The sequence below is a fragment of the Rhinoderma darwinii genome, chromosome 11 (assembly GCF_050947455.1).
Source record: "Rhinoderma darwinii isolate aRhiDar2 chromosome 11, aRhiDar2.hap1, whole genome shotgun sequence".
NCBI classification, from domain to species: Eukaryota; Metazoa; Chordata; class Amphibia; order Anura; family Rhinodermatidae; genus Rhinoderma; species Rhinoderma darwinii.
In genome coordinates, this window is record NC_134697.1 from 34,736,532 (window position 1) to 34,754,723 (window position 18,192).

At 43.4% G+C, this 18,192-nt stretch overlaps 1 protein-coding gene across 2 annotated transcripts in view; it reads right to left on the reverse strand.

Moving 5' to 3' along the window:
* The window catches only part of LZTS2 (leucine zipper tumor suppressor 2), a 116,449-nt gene that overhangs the window by 68,946 nt on the left and 29,311 nt on the right, over window positions 1-18,192 (reverse strand). For both annotated transcript variants that reach the window (XM_075841053.1, XM_075841052.1), the window contains exon 2: window positions 540-622. The gene's annotated coding sequence lies outside the window, so the exon portion shown is untranslated. The remainder of the gene's footprint in view (window positions 1-539; window positions 623-18,192) is intronic.

Genomic DNA, 18,192 nt, shown 5'->3' on the forward strand with positions numbered 1-18,192 from the left:
CTTGAAATCCTTGCTTACCAGGGTAGTTTACTTAAGGCGGTTATGTGGGGACAGAAAAGTATTCGCAGTGTACACACTGCAGTATGGGAGTGCACTCGCCAATATACATTCCGGTCCCCTGTCACGCGGATTATGAGATTTTAATAGATTTTTATGGTGCCGGCGGGGGACCGGGAACCTAGTTGCACAATCTTCCTTCAGGACGACAACTCTTCGTCATGTGACTGGCCCCGCTATACTCCACGTACAAGCAAGAACAGTAGTACAGCAACTATATAGAGTACAGCGGGGCCGGACAATTGAAGAAGAGTCGTGTCATCATGAAGGAAGACTGCAAATAGACTTCCGGTCCCCCGCCAGTGCTATAAAAATAGATTCAAATCTCATAATCAGCACGACGGGGACCGGAATGTATATTAGCGAGTGTACTCCCCTACTGCAGTGATTACACTCCTTATAATTAGTGAGGAATATACACATGCATGGCAACAATCACCTTCAAAATACCAGAAGAATACGGAACGGAGAAGATTACATACCTGTCCTGACAGATTTTCTTTTAGGCAGTACGATGACTCCAGGTAACGTTATCTCATTCAATGCATTGGAAATCAAAACAGGCCTACAATAGAAGAGAAATAACATTTAGTTGCAAAATAAAGAACAGTTTGAACAGGAATAAAATCAAAGAATCCAAACACCAGAAACCACCCAAGTATTAGGCCAATGAGTTAACATGTGTTAACATTTTAGGTTGAAATGCGTTATGTTATGGACTAAAGCTAGCCATACACGAGAGGTTTTAGATGGCAATTTTCTGAACGACATGAAGGTTGTCATGGGATTATAAACCACAATTAGTAATAACTTCTGACAATAAATGCAGGTAACTACAAGTAAAATATATAAGACACTATAATTGGTAGAAGTAAAATTGGCCAAGGCCATCTTTATTAGAGTAAATAAAACTTAACTCTAAGGCCACATGCACACGACCGTAGTGGTGTGCACGGGCCGCGATTTGCAGCTCGGACAGCAAATCACGGGCCGTGAGCATTGCCATGTGCATTCATATCAACGAGCCTGAACCGCAAAATGCGTCCGTAATAAGACATGTCCTATCTTTTTACGGTCGAGGCTCCCGGGCAACACATGAACCGTGGAAACCACAGTCGTGTGCATGGGCCCATTGAAATGAATTGCGGCCGCAAAAATACGTTTGTGTGCATGGGGCCTAACAAGTAAATTAATTACTGCAGTCATTAGCTCTGGTTATAATCCCACGTGGATGCCTCCTTATGGACCATGATTTCTACATTCTTGATGGCACCAGTAGAAGTAAAAAACGATAAATCGCCTACAAATCGACTGGTGGATCTCTGCATTGCTCTGCGAATTTGGACTGAGCATCTGTCGTTTGGCATGAATAACTTACACAAATCCAAAATGATATCTACCTTTAGTGGGCATCTGTAAAACTTTAGGGCAAGAAAAAGCGCCAACAGGCAGAAAAATGGTTTAACTCGCTCTTTAAGGCCATCTGAAATCTCTAGTGTTTGTATACTTGTAGAACAAGCGAAGGAGGAAAGTCATTATGGCATTATGGGTAGGGGCAAAAATCAAATATTTGTGTTTGAATTTTGAACATGTGAATAAAATATATTAGGAGACAAAAATAGTAATTCCCCTGGAAACTGAATATCTGAATCACTACTCAAATACACAGGAGCACTACTATAAAGCACCTGTTTTATATCTACTTGTGCAAATGCATGGCTGCTAGGCAAATATCGGCAGGTTATAGGATAGGGAGTCGAAGCTAGAGGCGTAACTCTCCTGGGCCCCAATGTTCAATCCGTAACCTGGTCCCCCAGCTACCACGTGTCGTTTATAATACAGGGGTCTTGTTATGTGGCAAAGGGGCCTCTGAGCCCTCAGGACCTGGGTGCCACAGCTACCTCTGCATTCCCTATAGCTATGCCTCAAGGCTAAGCAGCAGCAGCCATTTTAACATCTTAATGACCGCCCGCCGTCTTTTCATGGCAGGCGATGCAGAGTCTACAGCAACGTCTTTTGGCGTCGTTATAGAAGAGGATGATGAGCGCTCCTGTGAGAGCTCATCCTCTAAGCAGGAGCTGTAACCAACAGCTCCTGAACTTGTAGCAGCCTGCTAACACAGCTCAGATCGGAAAACATTCTGACCCCAGCTGCTTGACCCTTTCAGCGCCACGGTCCGTGTCATGATCTTCTTCGATCGCTTCACCAGCAACCCGGTGACAGAATCGAAGACCGGGGAATCCGTCTGCAGTCAGTCCTGGGGACCTACAAAGGACCCCCAGGACTGTCTGCTCAGTATTCCTGCCGCTAGGGCACAAGGGGGCGTTACTATGGCTGTGACACTGTCCAATCAGATATGGACAGTGCCACCAGGGGCGTAGCTAGGGGGGGGCAGGCAGGGCATGTGCCCCAAGTGCAACTTAGAGGGGGCGCCTGCTCCACCCCCTCCTGCACTATAATTGTACCTGCGTCTATAGGACACAGGTACAATTAGAAGCAATGAATGGCCGGGTACGTTCCGTGCTCGGCCATTCAGCGCTTTTCTACGAGTGAAGCGGTATCGCACTTCCGTCATTGAAAGGCGCTGACTGACAGGGAAAGTCATTCTGCCCAGCCAATCGGCACCTTTCATAGACGCTTCGTTCAAACCCAGGAGACCTGCGCAGAAGAGCGCAGGTCTCCATTGCTGCCGGCCGGCGTGGGAACGGGATTAAGGCGAGTTTGAATAGTTTTGTTATTTTATTGTAATAAAAAAGTGTGTGGCTTTATCTACGGGGGGGGGGGCTCTATCTACGGGGGAGCTATATACTGGGGTGGGCTATCTATGGGGCACTATATACAGGGGTGGGCTATATCTACAGGGGGACACTGTGTGTGTGTGTGTGTGTGTGTGTGTGTGTGTGTGTGTGTGTGTGTGTGTGTGTGTGTGTGTGTGTGTGTGTGTGAGACAATGTATAGTGCGATTATAATTAGAGGTGCAGTGTATGGTGCCATTATATTTAGGGGCGTAGTGTGTGGTATAATGAGAACTTTATCTTTATTTATAGGTGTAGAAATGTTGGAAAAGTGAGAAGCTGAAGACATCTGAGTGGCAAACTGCAGAAATGGTCTGTGACCGGGAGAAGTCATCATAGAAGTCTGGACCGGATGGAGAAAAAGAACTAGAATCTGAGACGTCACCGGTGAGTCACTTAATGTAAATGTTTATTCTGCCTCTAATCAGCACTGTAGTTACTGTATGATCTGCAGCGAGATGATGGGTGGTATGATCATGATATGATTTATTTTTTGTGAAACAGCATCTCCCAGCATATCCTTACCATTGTTCGGTCCATGCTTGGAGCTGTAGTTTTACGCCGTACATACCTATACGGCAGGGGTAGCACTAAATTGAGCTCTATTTGTGCTGGTGTTTTATTTATGTACAGAGCTTGGTTCTGGTGCTGTATATATGAACTGAGCTTGGTTCTGGTGTTGTGTATAGAACTATATTGCTTGTAAAACGTACAAATGTTTTTATGCTCGAGTTACATAAAAAGAAATGTGGAAAAGAAATGAAACGTCATTGATTGGTAGAGAAAACAAACACGGCGAGCGGGAAGGAGATGTCGAGAAAGAGGTTGGGGGGGCGCCAAACTGAAACTTTGCCCCGGGTGCTGGAGAAGCCAGCTACGCCTCTGAGTGCCACAGCAAGAGCGAGCAGAGAAAGTGTACGCTCTATCTCTTAAACTTTGAAGATCAGTCTTTTCACCCGAACTGGCAAGGGGGCGTGTCACTGCTACGGACAGTGTAAGAGCTGGGGAGCGCTTGCACTGTCTGTAGCAGAGACACGCCCCCTTACCAGTTCGGCAGACAATACAAGACTGATCTCTCGCAAGAGCTGAAGAGATGAGAGCGCACATGCCAGCTCTCCACTCCACAGCTCTTACACTGTCCGTAACAGTGACACGCCCCCTTGCCAGTTCGGCAGAAGACTGATCGTGAAAGCTGGAGAGTGAGAGTGTGCGCACACTCTCTCTCTCTCCTCTATCCTCGCTCTTGCTGTAACACTGTCCGTATCGGATTGGACAGTGTCACAGCCATAGTAACACGCCCCCTTGCCAGAACACGCCCCATTGAATGTTCAGGGGGTTATTTAAATATCGGGCACCAAATATAACGGCACCTATATCTAAATAACGGAGGGAGGTAGAAATGAAATGGAAAGTGCCCCAGGGTTTGTTCAACCATCCCCATTACATGCTGCCCTCAGCTGCACATGTATGGGAAGGTAAAAGGTTCTCTTTAAGGGAAATTTTAAGCCCCATCCCCACAGGAACACGCCCAAACTGCATATAAAACACACATTCTATATGCAAACGCTGCAGTCTCGATTGTCTGAGAGTCCTATGAAAAAACCACCAACCCATAGGCTAGTGCAGGGGTCAGCAATCTTCGGTAGTCCAGCTGTTGTGAAACTACAACTCCCAGCATGCCCTGACAGGGGCTGGCTGTAAAGGCTTGCTGAAAGTTGTAGTCTCACCACAGCTGGAGCGTCGAAAGTTGCTGACCCCTAGGCTAGTGTTTTAATACCATACCTGGAGCGACACCACCATATGCAATGTTATGCTTGTACTATGATTCTTACTATACAATTTGATCCGCCGTCCATATAACACGCAATCAAGAGTCTTGCAAACTCGTCTAAGTGACTCAATGACCACAGGGTTCACTTTGCCGCCAGCTTTTAAATATTTGTAGGATTTATGCAAAATCTTGGCAAGAATCGCTTCTCTTTCTATGGACATATCAAGATGCCTAATGTGCAGCCAAACGATTACTAAGCTTTGGCCCGTACATGGGAAACTGGTGCAGAAATCATTCAAAATTTCCGTAAAGGTCACCGTACAATTCAAGTTTATTCCACAATTTACAGCAACACCTTGTATTTAAATGATAGATATGAGATAGATCGGTGTGAGGATAGATAGATAGATAGATAGATAGATAGATAGATAGATAGATAGATAGATAGATAGATAGATAGATAGATAGATAGATAGATAGATAGATAGATAGATAGATAGATAGATAGATAGATAGATAGATAAACTATAAGGGCTCGTCCACACGCTGCGGAATTGCCGCGTTTTGACCGGACGGAATTTCAGACGGAAAATACGCAGCAGAATACAGTAGCAGCATAGTGAATGAGATTTAACATGGTCTCCATCTCCTAACATTGTGAGAAATGCAGCAAAACATGCACCATTTTCTGCAGTAAAAACCGCAGGAAACAGTGCGTTTTTGCCGCAGCGGAATGTCTGCGTTTTTCAACGGAATTGCTGCAGAAATTTTCTGCAACAATTCCGTTGTGTGTGGACAAGCCCTAAGAGCTGTGAGAAAACAAAAACACAAAGATGCAGAATCACAGTGCAGGCGTGAAGATACATCCAAACCTATACATACAGCCGGGTAACCAATATGCCTACACTTTTTCTACTGGTGCCCAGGTTTTTGAATTTTTCCTTTTGATAGGAGTGATCGAGTTTATTGCAAGGCCACTAAGAATTGAATCTGGCCCCTAGAGTAGTCGCCAAAATAATTTTTTCCCCCTATACAATAGCGAGAAATCCTTTATTTATTCTGCTCCCCAAAGTAGCCCTTATGGGGGCATTAAAATCATAAAGACAAATTGATTAAGACAAGGGAACAAAATATCCAAACCTAAGGCCTCATGCACATGGCCGTGCCCATAATCACTGCCTGTGACCGCCACCCGCATTTTCAACCTATGCTCCCATACAAAGTATGGGAGAACGGTCTGTAAAAAGCAAAACAGATAGGACAGCGGCTTTCTACAGCCCGGACACCTTCCCGTAAAATTACTGGGAATGTGTCCGTGGACAATACAAGTGAATGGGTCCATAATCGCGGACCGCGAATACGGACGATTTTTACGGTCGTGTGCATGCGGCCTTATATTTCTGGCAGATTCCGTATGCCTCCGTATGAAAAACAAAAGTACAGCAGAGCCTGATAAAAAAATCTATAGGTGCGATATACCAACTCTGGGATTGTACGTAGTCGTAATACGTTTGTGTATATGAGCCATTAGTAAAATAGAACCACACATCATGCAGCAACTAACCAAAAGTAATATTACACATAATATAAATGAATGAACACATAGAAAAAATACAAGAAAAACTTTTCGGATCATTCTTTGGAGTCCATACATAGTTTTGTGGCTAAAACGGCAGATATATAAGGATTACAATATAAACACACAGAGTGTGACCTAGACAAACTAAAACATGAAATCACATATTACAGCATTAACCAGGAAACAAGCGCCATCTTGTGGTCCTGCAAGATATAACATGCTAAAGACATTTTCTTATAAATTGAATAAGGAGGATATAAAACAAAACCTGAACATTGTGAGAAAAACTGCTATTGAAGACAGGGCGTTATATGCACTGTGCATTTAATGTATTATAGGATTCTTTGATAAAAATAAAACCGTATGAATGAATATCCTGAAACTTCTTGCTACAAATGAGAACATTTTCACAATGAAGAGAGATGATAATATTCATTTAAAGTGACAGATTTTATTCCCAGGGTAAAGCTTTTATCAGCATGTAAATATTATTGGAGACCATGATTGTTACCATCAGTGTCTTTTTATGAACACATACACTATATTGACAAAAGTATTGGGACACACCTCTTCATCATTGAATTCAAGTTCCATTGCCACAGGTGTATAAAATCCACCACCTCACCATGCAGTTGCCTTTATAAACATTTGTGAAAGAATGGCTCTCACTGAATTCTAGCGTGAACCTGTAATAGGACGCCACCGTTGTAACAAGTTTGTGATATTCCTTCCCTCCTAGATATTCCACGATCAACTGTGTTATTGCAGAGTAGAAGCTTTTAGGAACCAAAGCAATCCACGAAGTGGCAGACCACGTAAAGTTACTGAGGACCCTGTCGAGTGCTGAGGTACATAGTACATAAAAGTCCCCAGTTCTCTGCTGACTAAATAACTGCAGAGATCCAAACCTCCTCTGGCATTAACATCAGCACAAAAACTGTGCCCCGGGAGCTTCATGGCATGGGTTTCCATGGGCGAGCAGCTGCATCACCTTACATCACCAAGCACAATGCCAAGGGTCGGATGGAGAGGTGTACAGCCGCCGCCACTGGACTCTGGAGCAGTGGAAACGTGTTCTGTGGAGTGATGAATCACACTTATCTATCTGCCAGTCTGATGGAGGAGTCTGGGTTTAGCGAATGCCAGTAGAATGTTACCTGCCTGACTGCATTGTGCCAACTGTAAAGTCTGCTGGAGGAGGGATAATGCTATGGGGTTGTGTTTTAGGGTTTTGCCTAGAGCCCTTTAGTTCCAGTGAAGGAAAATCTTAGGCTTCGTTCACATCTGCGCCAGGCTCCTGTTCCGTCGGAACGGGACCCTGACAGACACAAACTGAAACCAAAAGGTTTCCGTTTCCATCACCATTGATTTCAATAGTGACGGATCCAGTCCCTATGCTTTCCGTTTGTCTCAGTTGTGCAAGGATTCCGTCATTTTGACATAATCAATACTGTACTCGACTACGCTATTGATTCCGTCAAAGCGACGGAACCCTTGCACAACGGAGACAAACGGAAACCATTGGCACCGGGTCAGTCACCATTGAAATCAATGGTGATGGAAACAAAAACCTATAATTTCCATTCGTGTCCGTCAGGGCTCCGTTCCGATGGAAAGCTCCATCGGAACGGAGCCCTAGAGCAGATGTGAATGAAGCCTTAATGCTTCAGCATACCAAGACATTTTGGACAATTGTATGCTTGCAACTTTGTGGGATCAGTTTGGGGAAGGCTCTTTTCCCCAGTGCACAAGGTCCATAAAAGTCATGGCCGGGTGAGTTTGGTGTAAAAGCACTTGAGTGGCCGCACTGAGCCCTGATTTCAACCCCATCCAACACCTTTGGGATGAACTAGAATGCAGATTGCGAGCAAGACCCTCTCGTCCATTATCAGTGTCGGAGCTTAACAAATGCTCTTCTGGATGAATGGACAAAAATTCCTATAGACAATTCTAAATCCTGTAGAAAACCTTCCTAGAAGAGTGGAAGCTGTTTCAGCTGAAAAGGGGAGAGCGGCAACTCCATATTAATGCCCATGGATTTAGAATGAGAGGTCATAAAAGCTCCTGTAGGTGTAATGCGTAGGCGTCCCAATACTTTTGTCCATAATATATATATATATATATATATATATATATATTTTTTTTTTTTCTTTTTTTTCTTTTTTTTATTATTATTATTATTTATTTTTTGAGAGGCAAGGTGACTGCATTGCTCATTTATGATGGTTATGGCAGTTAAATATGTATTTTAGACTATTCCTTCATTGTGCTGTTTCTTAGATTTTGCACCGTCGCCTTACTCTCCAGTAAAACATAATACATAATCAATAAAAAACACATAAAACATAGAATCGTGTGCCATTTGATATGCTCCATGTATCCCTTACTCAAATCCTAAGCCTAACTAGTTTTGTTTTACTGTGTAAAATGAGCCTTTACATAGCCATGAACCCAATCTGAACTGCATAGTAACGTCACCGCACCTGCTCTACATAAACAAGAATCCTAAAATCTGCCTGTGCCCCAAGGTAACGTTCTCAAGCATTTGTACATTTTTCTGAATCCCTGTCCCTGATCACAGCACATTCTATATATTAAAGAACTACAACAACATCTTTATGACTCAACTTTCCTAAGGAATAAAAGATTTGCCTTGGAGCCACTACTTGGGCTAAACATGGAGTTGCTTTCCGGACTTTTTCCCTGCACATGGCAGAGCTGCGTGCAGAACACTTCATGGCGGTACACGGATCCCCCTGCGGCTCTGTCGTAGCAGCAATTATCTCCGTTAGACACTATCCGATGAAACATGCCACAACTTTTTTTCTTTTGGATTCATATGGAATCCGACCCAAAAAAATCCTTAGTGCGCCTCTGTATGATATCTGAGGCATTCAGGGGTACAGTAGGACCCCATAGACGTTTACCTTATTATAGCTCTGTACAACTTTGAGGTTGAACAGAGTCATAGTATGGCCGTGTGCATGAGTACTAAAAAGGTAATGTTGGTCATGGAACAATTTATAAACAATCAGTTTTACAAGAATGGACTAGGTTAAAGGGTTTGTACATTTTAAACAATCCCCTTTCTCTTAATGTAGCCATGATACACCTTAATTTAATGGTCGGCTGTACAGCTTTTCTTCCTGATCTCCCTATACACATGCACTCGGAGCGTGGTGGTGTTCTCAGCAGGGAGCTGGAGGTAAGTTGCTGCCATCTTTAGAAGGGTCCCTTGACAATAAGCCGATTCCATAATGTTACGGTACTGGGAACCCCAGAGATCAGCTGTAATCTTTTGGGAAACCCAGCAACAAATTTAATGCCCATTGAAATAATTGGTCTGTCCATTTAATGCATAGATGTGCCGTGATGGGTCCTCTAGAGCCAGAACTACTCTTTGCAGCCACTCTCCACTCTGGCTGATAGATGAGGGTCTTGAACAATAGTCCTCCACCTATCAACCCAGAATAATATATTTGAAATGGGTTTCCAAAACTAGACAGTCTCCATATTGTGATATTCCAAAAATTAGGCAAGCCACCTAATATCCATTTCAGGTCCCAAATAATGGATTTCTATGGGGTGCAGGTTTTGACTGCAGATGTATCCTAGACTATAAAACCCTTCAATCACCTACCATATCTGGTGGCTTGGTAGAAAAGTGTATGAGCTAAGTTTGCTGCATACAACCACATTCAGACAAAAACAAATGTCTTTTTAAATAGCAGACAAAGTCTCATCCATTACACTGATGTAGTCCAGATGGTTCCTGTTACCAGGCTCAGGGTTACTGATTGTCTAACTTCATTTTACACCGAGATCTAAAGTCATCTGGTCGCCATAATGAAAAAGAATCAAACACTGCTCATTCAGTTTCCAGCCACTCTGAGTAACTGCTCTGGAGGGAATAGGACCCTCTTCTTCAAAAGACTCCGAGACGTTCACTAGACTCACTTAGGGATGGAGATGAACATTAAGTAACATCTGTTATTAATAACAGTCTAATAGTCTGAAGAGCAAGGACCTTTATTCATTACATGTAACCATCAGCAGGAACTAAAATAAGAAAAAATAAGAAAACAAGCAAGAGAGAAAAAACATATTCCAGTTTATTCTAGTCTCCCCTCACAGCCGGACCGGAAAAATGGTCCCCGGTACTTCTCCAGACGGGATCACTTACAAGTCCATTAACATCCTGGTGTGAAATGTTAATCTGTTACAAATGACCATGACAATAGGCAAAAAAGTCTGAACACACTAGTTTCAACACCTACGTTTAAATTATGCTGTATGGAATAGGCCTGTAAGGGTATATTCATATGTGCAGGTTTTATTTAGGTTTTGTTCAGGTTTTTTATGCAGCGTTTTAAAGCCAAAATTAGGAGTGAATTCAAATAAGAGGTGAATTAGTAGTTGGCCTTTATAATTTCTCTCTTTATAGTCCACATCTGGCTTTGGCTTCAAAACTGCAATTAAAAAAACCTGATCAAAACCTACATGTGTGAAAACACCCTAAGAGAGGTTGGTTAATAATGAAAAAACCCGAAATACTCTATTACAGAATAAGAGCTGCAGGGGGTCTCTCTCGATGTGGAGAACCCAGCTCGTCCTTGCATTACAAGTATAGCCTATGGTATTTAATGGGAATGGTGTACTACTTGATTTCTCCTGTGGTGGCGCTACATGAGAATTAAAAACTTTCTGCCAGTTCCCCAGCAATTTACAGTAGAGATGTGAGTAGCTTATGGTCGGTGGACATTTCTAACATAAAAGGGATTGCGCAAAGTGAATAACCCCTTTAAAAAGGATTTACACCTAAATTGTAAAAAAAAATAGAAAGACAATCTCATGCACCGTACTTCTATTCATTACTTCAGAAAAAGAGATGTAAATCGAGACAATCTGAATTCATGAGATCAAGTAACTAAAGAAACAGACGTTGACCCTTCCTATAATCTCACTGCGGACTTTCAACCTGAGTGGCCAACTTAGAAGCCAGAAATAAAATCATTCCAACCTACTCAAAATGTTAGCGGAAAAAAAAAAGTGCCTATGTTTTCAAATAGGAACCAGACGTAAGGGAGAGGCTGTGGAGGAGGGGGAAGTAATTGAACCCTCAAGTGCCCGCCCTTCCTGCAAGTATCCAGATGTTTCTGTTACAATCTTCACAGAATTCTTTCCATTGAATTATTCTCTTAAACCAGGACTCTTAATTAAATGTGGCTGCGAGTAGCAAACCTCCCTTCCATCAAAATATGACAACTACAAAGTGTTAAAACATTCCGACAAGACAGGAAAGATCTGGAGAAGCCAAAACGAGGCAAATCGGCAGGTCAATGGAAGGTCTTCTCCATAGTCTGGGCCCCAAAAACTAGACAGCTTAGGACAACGTCTGAGTATTGAATTTCGTGTGTGTGTGTGTGTGTGTGTGTGTGTGTGTGTGTGTGTGTGTGTGTGTGTGTGTGTGTGTGTGTGTGTGTGTGTGTGTGTGTGTGTGTGTGTGTGTGTGTGTGTGTGTGTGTGTGTCACACACAGGGTCGGACTCGGTCCACTAGAAGATCACTCTGATGGACCAGGGTATTACACAACAAAACGAAGCCTCCAACAGAGAAAAAATATATATCTGAAGCTGAAAAGTAAACTTATTGCTGGCTTATCATGGGGTTTATACACCAACTAACCTCGGTGTTTGTAGATGACATGGACACGCACCGGTTGTGTAAAAGGGTAATCCCTCAAAATAATTGACCTTGCACTACGTGCAGGGGTACATATGCCAATGTACCCCTGTCTAACAATGGGCATATCAGCATACAACAAGAAGCAGATTCATCAGTATTACAAAAGAGCATTTTCAGCCATTACCTATTGCTATCCAAACTTATTAGGGACAATACAAGACAAAGAGGCTGAAAAAGTTATAATATTGGACCCTAACATTTGGACCATGATGCTTTGCAGGGGGCGCTGTATTATAACTTCTACTCTGGGATGTTCTTTTGCCTGGGCTAGGAGAATGTTATTCTCTATCATTGACAATGTGGGAAAGGAAGGGACTATTGTTATGAGCCAAAATTTTAGCTCTCACCTTGAACTAAACCCCCAAAACACCCAAAAAAAAACAACACACACACACACAAATAGGATCTATGTACATGACCTTGGGAAGCTTCACAACAGTGGAGAGCTACTTTAAAAAAAAAAAAAAAGAAAACCCAGCTGCATAGGTAAACCAAGAGAAAAATTAGCAATAGGTGACTTTTTTAATTTTGGGTGGAGTTACCATTTAAATCGACCAAGGTGATAGAAATATACCGTAGCATCAGATTAAAGTTCAATATAAAATATTCCCTACCAATTTCTCTGTACCTGAAGGTCACGACCATTCCTCTGTTAGAGCATATAACCAGTTCCATATGTTCTTCTTCCTTCTGCCTGATGTGTTATTTTTTTCTCTCAGCTCTATGTGGAATCCATCTTTAATTACAGCTTGGCGATTTCAATGCACATTTACAACGCTGGCTCTCACCCTCCCTCCTCATGTCTTATATAATATTGCTTATGCCTAAAGCCATAACATTGTGGTCAACCAATTTTAGATGTTGTAATATTCTGTGAGCCGAGTGTGTGTTTAGATAAGAATTAGAATACGAGGTATGAGAAAAGGTTTCATTTCCTAGTTACAAGACAAAAAATGCTGGATTGAAAGATTCTACTAACCGTGATTATCGTATGCAGCACTCACGTCCGATCACTGAAAATTAATTATATTGCTCTAACCTAAAGATATTCATAAACGTTACATAACTGATAATAGTTGTTTGACCACCTCAAAATGAACCAGGAAACCCCCCCCCCCCCCCCCAAAATGAGCAGGTCAGGGTAAAACATTGAGGGGGGAGCTCAAAGCATACGGAGTTATCATGGAGTTCAAAGGAAGCTCCGTATATTCTATATATTCATATGCAGCGAGCTCCCTCTAGTGGTAGTGCAGGCAGACAGAATTTTATCATTTAAAGAGGCTCTGTCACCAGATTTTGCAACCCCTATCTGCTATTGCAGCAGATCGGCGCTGCAATGTAGATTACAGTAACGTTTTTATTTTTAAAAAACGAGCATTTTTGGCCAAGTTATGACCATTTTTGTAGTTATGCAAATGAGGCTTGCAAAAGTCCAAGTGGGTGTGTTTAAAAGTAAAAGTCCAAGTGGGCGTGTATTATGTGCGTACATCGGGGCGTTTTTAATACTTTTACTAGCTGGGCGCTCTGACGAGAAGTATCATCCACTTCTCTTCAGAACGCCCAGCTTCTGCCAGATCACGCTGTGACGTCACTCACAGGTCCTGCATCGTGTCAGACGAGCGAGGACACATCAGCACCAGAGGCTTCAGGCGTTAGCAGGTAAGTCGATGTAGCTACTTACCTGCAAACGCTGATGCAGCTGCAGAATCAACTGTAGCCTCTGGTGCCGATGTGTCCTCGCTCGTCTGACACGATGCAGGACCTGTGAGTGACGTCACAGCGTGATCTGGCAGAAGCTGGGCGTTCTGAAGAGAAGTGGATGATACTTCTCATCAGAACGCCCAGCTAGTAAAAGTATTAAAAACGCCCCGATGTACGCACATAATACACGCCCACTTGGACTTTTACTTTTAAACACGCCCACATCGGGGCGTTTTTACTACTTTTACTAGCTGGGCGTTCTGACGAGAAGTATCATCCACTTCTCTTCAGAACGCCCAGCTTCTGGCAGTGCAGACACACAGCGTGTTCTCGAGAGATCACGCTGTGACGTCACTCACTTCCTGCCCCAGGTCCTGCATCGTGTCGGCCACATCGGCACCAGAGGCTACATTTGATTCTGCAGCAGCATCAGCGTTTGCAGGTAAGTAGCTACATCGACTTACCTGCAAACGCTGATGCTGCTGCAGAATCAACTGTAGCCTCTGGTGCCGATGTGTCCTCGCTCGTCTGACAAGATGCAGGACCTGGGGAAGTGACGTCACAGCGTGATCTCTCGAGAACACACTGTGTCTGCACTGCCAGAAGCTGGGCGTTCTGAAGAGAAGTGGATGATACTTCTCGTCAGAACGCCCAGCTAGTAAAAGTAGTAAAAACGCCCGATGTACGCACATAATACACGCCCAGTTGGACTTTTACTGTAAACACGCCCACTTGGACTTTTGCAAGCCTCATTTGCATAACTACAAAAATGGTCATAACTTGGCCAAAAATGCTCGTTTTTTAAAAATAAAAACGTTACTGTAATCTACATTGCAGCGCCGATCTGCTGCAATAGCAGATAGGGGTTGCAAAATCTGGTGACAGAGCCTCTTTGAGAACCTTTCACCTCCCCATACATGTGCAGCTGAGTGCAGCTTGTAATAGACAGGGCTGCACAAACCCTGGGGCACTTTAAATTTTTTTTCCTACCCTCCCGTTACATTTGGTGCCTGATATTTAAATAACCCCCTGAACTGTCAATGGGGTGTGTAACGGTAAGGGGGCATGTAACTATGGCTGTGACACTATCCAATCAGCTACGGACAGTGCCACAGCAAGAGCTGGAGAGAGGAGAGTGTGTGCGCGCGCAGCTCGTAGCTGTGCGAGCGCACGCTCTCACTCACCAGCTCCTGCTGTGGCACTGTCCGTAACTGATTGGACAGTGTCACAGCCATAGTTACATGCCCCATTGACCGTTCAGGGGGTTATTTAAATATAAAGCGCCAAACCAGGACAAAAATTCATATATCTCTAACTGAATGGTTGTGTTAAGAGAAACTTGTGGTTTTGAGCTTTGCATCAGTAAAGCAGAGCTCCTACCCCCCTTAAAAAGGTAAGAAAACACCACCATTAACCATAGCGAATGCTCAAGTTACATAACTGCAAAATGATTTGCCTATTCTCCCAGTAAATCTCGAGGAGACTCAAAATAACGGGAGACTTCTCACACTCGGCTACAACTCAGTCATGCTCCCCCCACCAGTTAGTCGGAGTGTTTCTTTAAACACATTGGCTGGTACATGGGGGCACGGTTGTTGGCTCTGTCAAAAGGGTGCCAAGGCTGGTTCTACTATGGGGGTGCAAAGACATCTCAACTGTGAAAACATCCCTGGTCTTCTTTAAAAAGAATAAAAGGATCCTGGGCTACTGGGATTATAATCATCCATTTATGGATCCTTTAAAGAGGCTCGGTCACCAGTTTATAACTGCCCTATCTAATAGGCGCTTTAATGTAGATAACTACTGTTTTTTTTTTTTTTAAAAAACGTTTATTTTTGACCAAGTTATGAACATTAAGATTCCTTCACCGAAGCGATGGAAGACTGAAAAGACATCGCCTCCAGCCGTTGCAGATTCAGATAAATGTCCTGGCACGGCTGGAGGCGACGTCTGTTCACTCTTCCGTCTCTCTGGTTAAGGACGTCACAGCGTGATCTCACGAGATCATGCTGTGCTGTGGATCAAGCTGGGCTGGAATCAAGAGAAGTGTATGACGTTGGTTGGTCAGCGTCATACACTTTTCTTTACAATGCCCAATTGCTGAAAAGTAAAAAAAATGCCCAGTTGGATATTAAGAACAAATTTGCATAAATCTTAAAATGTTCATAACTTGGTCAAAAATAAACATTTAAAAAAAACTGTAGTTATCTACATCAAAGCACCTATTGGATTAAGTAGAAGATAGGGAAGTTATAAACTGGTGACAGAGCATCCTTAAAGAGGCTCTGTCACCAGATTATAAAATCCCTATCTCCTATTGAATGTGATCAGCGCTGCAATGTAGGTAAAGTTTAGTTTTTTTGAAAAACTATCATTTTTGCCCAAGTTATGAGCAATTTTAGATTTATGCAAATTAGCTTTTCAATGGACAACTGTGCGTGTTTTCTCCTTTTACCAACTGGGCGTGTATTGTGTTTTTACCAACTGGGCGTTTTTACTCGTTTTACCAACTGGGCGTTGTGAATAGAAGTGTATGACGCTGACAAATTAGCGTCATACACTTCTCATCGTTCCCACCCAGCTTCTTTCACTGCAGACAGACAGCGTGCCGTCACCCACAGGTCATTCAACCGTGGCGTCGGACGAGAGAAGACATCGGCTCCAGGCATCCGAGGGGGTACAGTTGAATCTGCAGCAGCATCACCGTGTGTAGGTAAGCATAGTGAACTCCCCAGAGACGAGAATATTACCCTCTCGGACGCCTGGAGCCGATGTATCTTCTCTCGTCCAACGCCAAGGTTGAAGGACCTGTGGGTGACGTCACGCTGTGTGTCTGTGCAGTGAAAGAAGCTGGGTGGGAACGATGAAAAGTGTATGACGCTGATTTGTCAGCGTCATACACTTCTATTCACAACGCCCAGTTGGTATAACGAGTCAACACGCCCAGTTGGTAAAAACACAATACACGCCCAGTTGGTAAAAACACAATACACGCCCAGTTGGTAAAAACACAATACACGCCCAGTTGGTAAAAACACAATACACGCCCAGTTGGTAAAACGAGAATACACGCCCAGTAGTCTATTGAAAAGCTAATTTGCATAAATCTAAAATTGCTCATAACTTGGGCAAAAATGATAGTTTTTCCCCCCAAAAAAAAACAACTTTACTGTTATCTACATTGCAGCGCCGATCACATTCAATAGGAGATAGGGATTTTATAATCTGGTAACAGAGCCTCTTTAAGTGGATACCTCCTTTTCCAAAAAAAATAATGCTAATCTAATAGTATACCTAATATAAAATCAACTTTATAATTTACTTACTATTAAAAATTTTGTTATTTTATCCAAGCAAATTCTGTGTGAAGTTACTGCCATTAGGTGTCTCCCTTCCTGTAATCTGCTGTCCACCAATTTTAAGCAAAATCCATCCCTATTTAGGCCCAATGCACACGACCGTGTGTCACTGCTTCCCCGCGGGAATACTATCCCGTGCTGAAAACAGGATTACAGTGCGGGACAGTAGTTCCGCGGAGAGGCAGTGACACCTAGCGTCATAGATAAGTATGTTGCTAGGAGCCCGGCTCCCTGCACTGTGTTCGGGCCGGGACATGCGGCCGACATGCGGACCGTATATCACGTACCGATCACGGTCGTGTGCATGGGGCCTTACAGAGCAGAATTGAGGAGCTGCAGAAAGCAGGGGTATGTTTTATACTGCCTGCCCATACAAGTCTATGGGGAGGGGAGGAGCAGAGTAAGATAGATACACAAAGATGTGCTGCAACTACCTGGTAAGTCTGTCACTCTCGCTTGTACGTTATACGCATGAACGGATTTTTGTGCGGATGTCAATTACAGTGAATGAAACCATGGAGCAGACAGTGACCAGTTAATGCCCTGGATTTTGATCTATTTAGCCAAAATGTATGTATGTATGTATGTATGTATGTCATACAGTGAGTTATGTTGCCAGAGGAATGGCCCTAGGGAACTCAGGAGCTTTCCCAGGGCTGGAGCCTTCTGCTAACCCTCTGCCCAGGGACTCCGGCGCTGTTTCTGATGTCCATGTACGTAAAGTGACGTCAGAAGTATTGCAAAGCCTGAGTCCACGGTCACAGTGTCGGCAACGGTCTGGCCAGGGATTCCGGCCCTGGAGAATCCCATCACATCACTTTACATATATGGACAGTAATGTCAGGAGCTTTAACAGGGACAAAGTCCACGGGCAGAGCACTTGTGATGCTCTGCCTGGTGACTCCGGCATTGGGAACCTCATGACATCACTGTCCATATACTAAGGTCAGGAGCTGTATAAGTTTTTTTTGTGGTATCTCTCTGGATGGAATAGCAAAGCCTACTACGCTATTCCATCCTTCAAAAATAAAAGGTATACCGACATCTACCAGCCCGACGTAGGCTAAAACGATATAATGGAGCACTATGAATTATGGTCTACATTGTTTATAGTATACACAACATGATGTGAAGGGGCCTTAAGGGAGGGGGAAGCGCCTGTGAGGATGTAAGGAGAACTAATGCT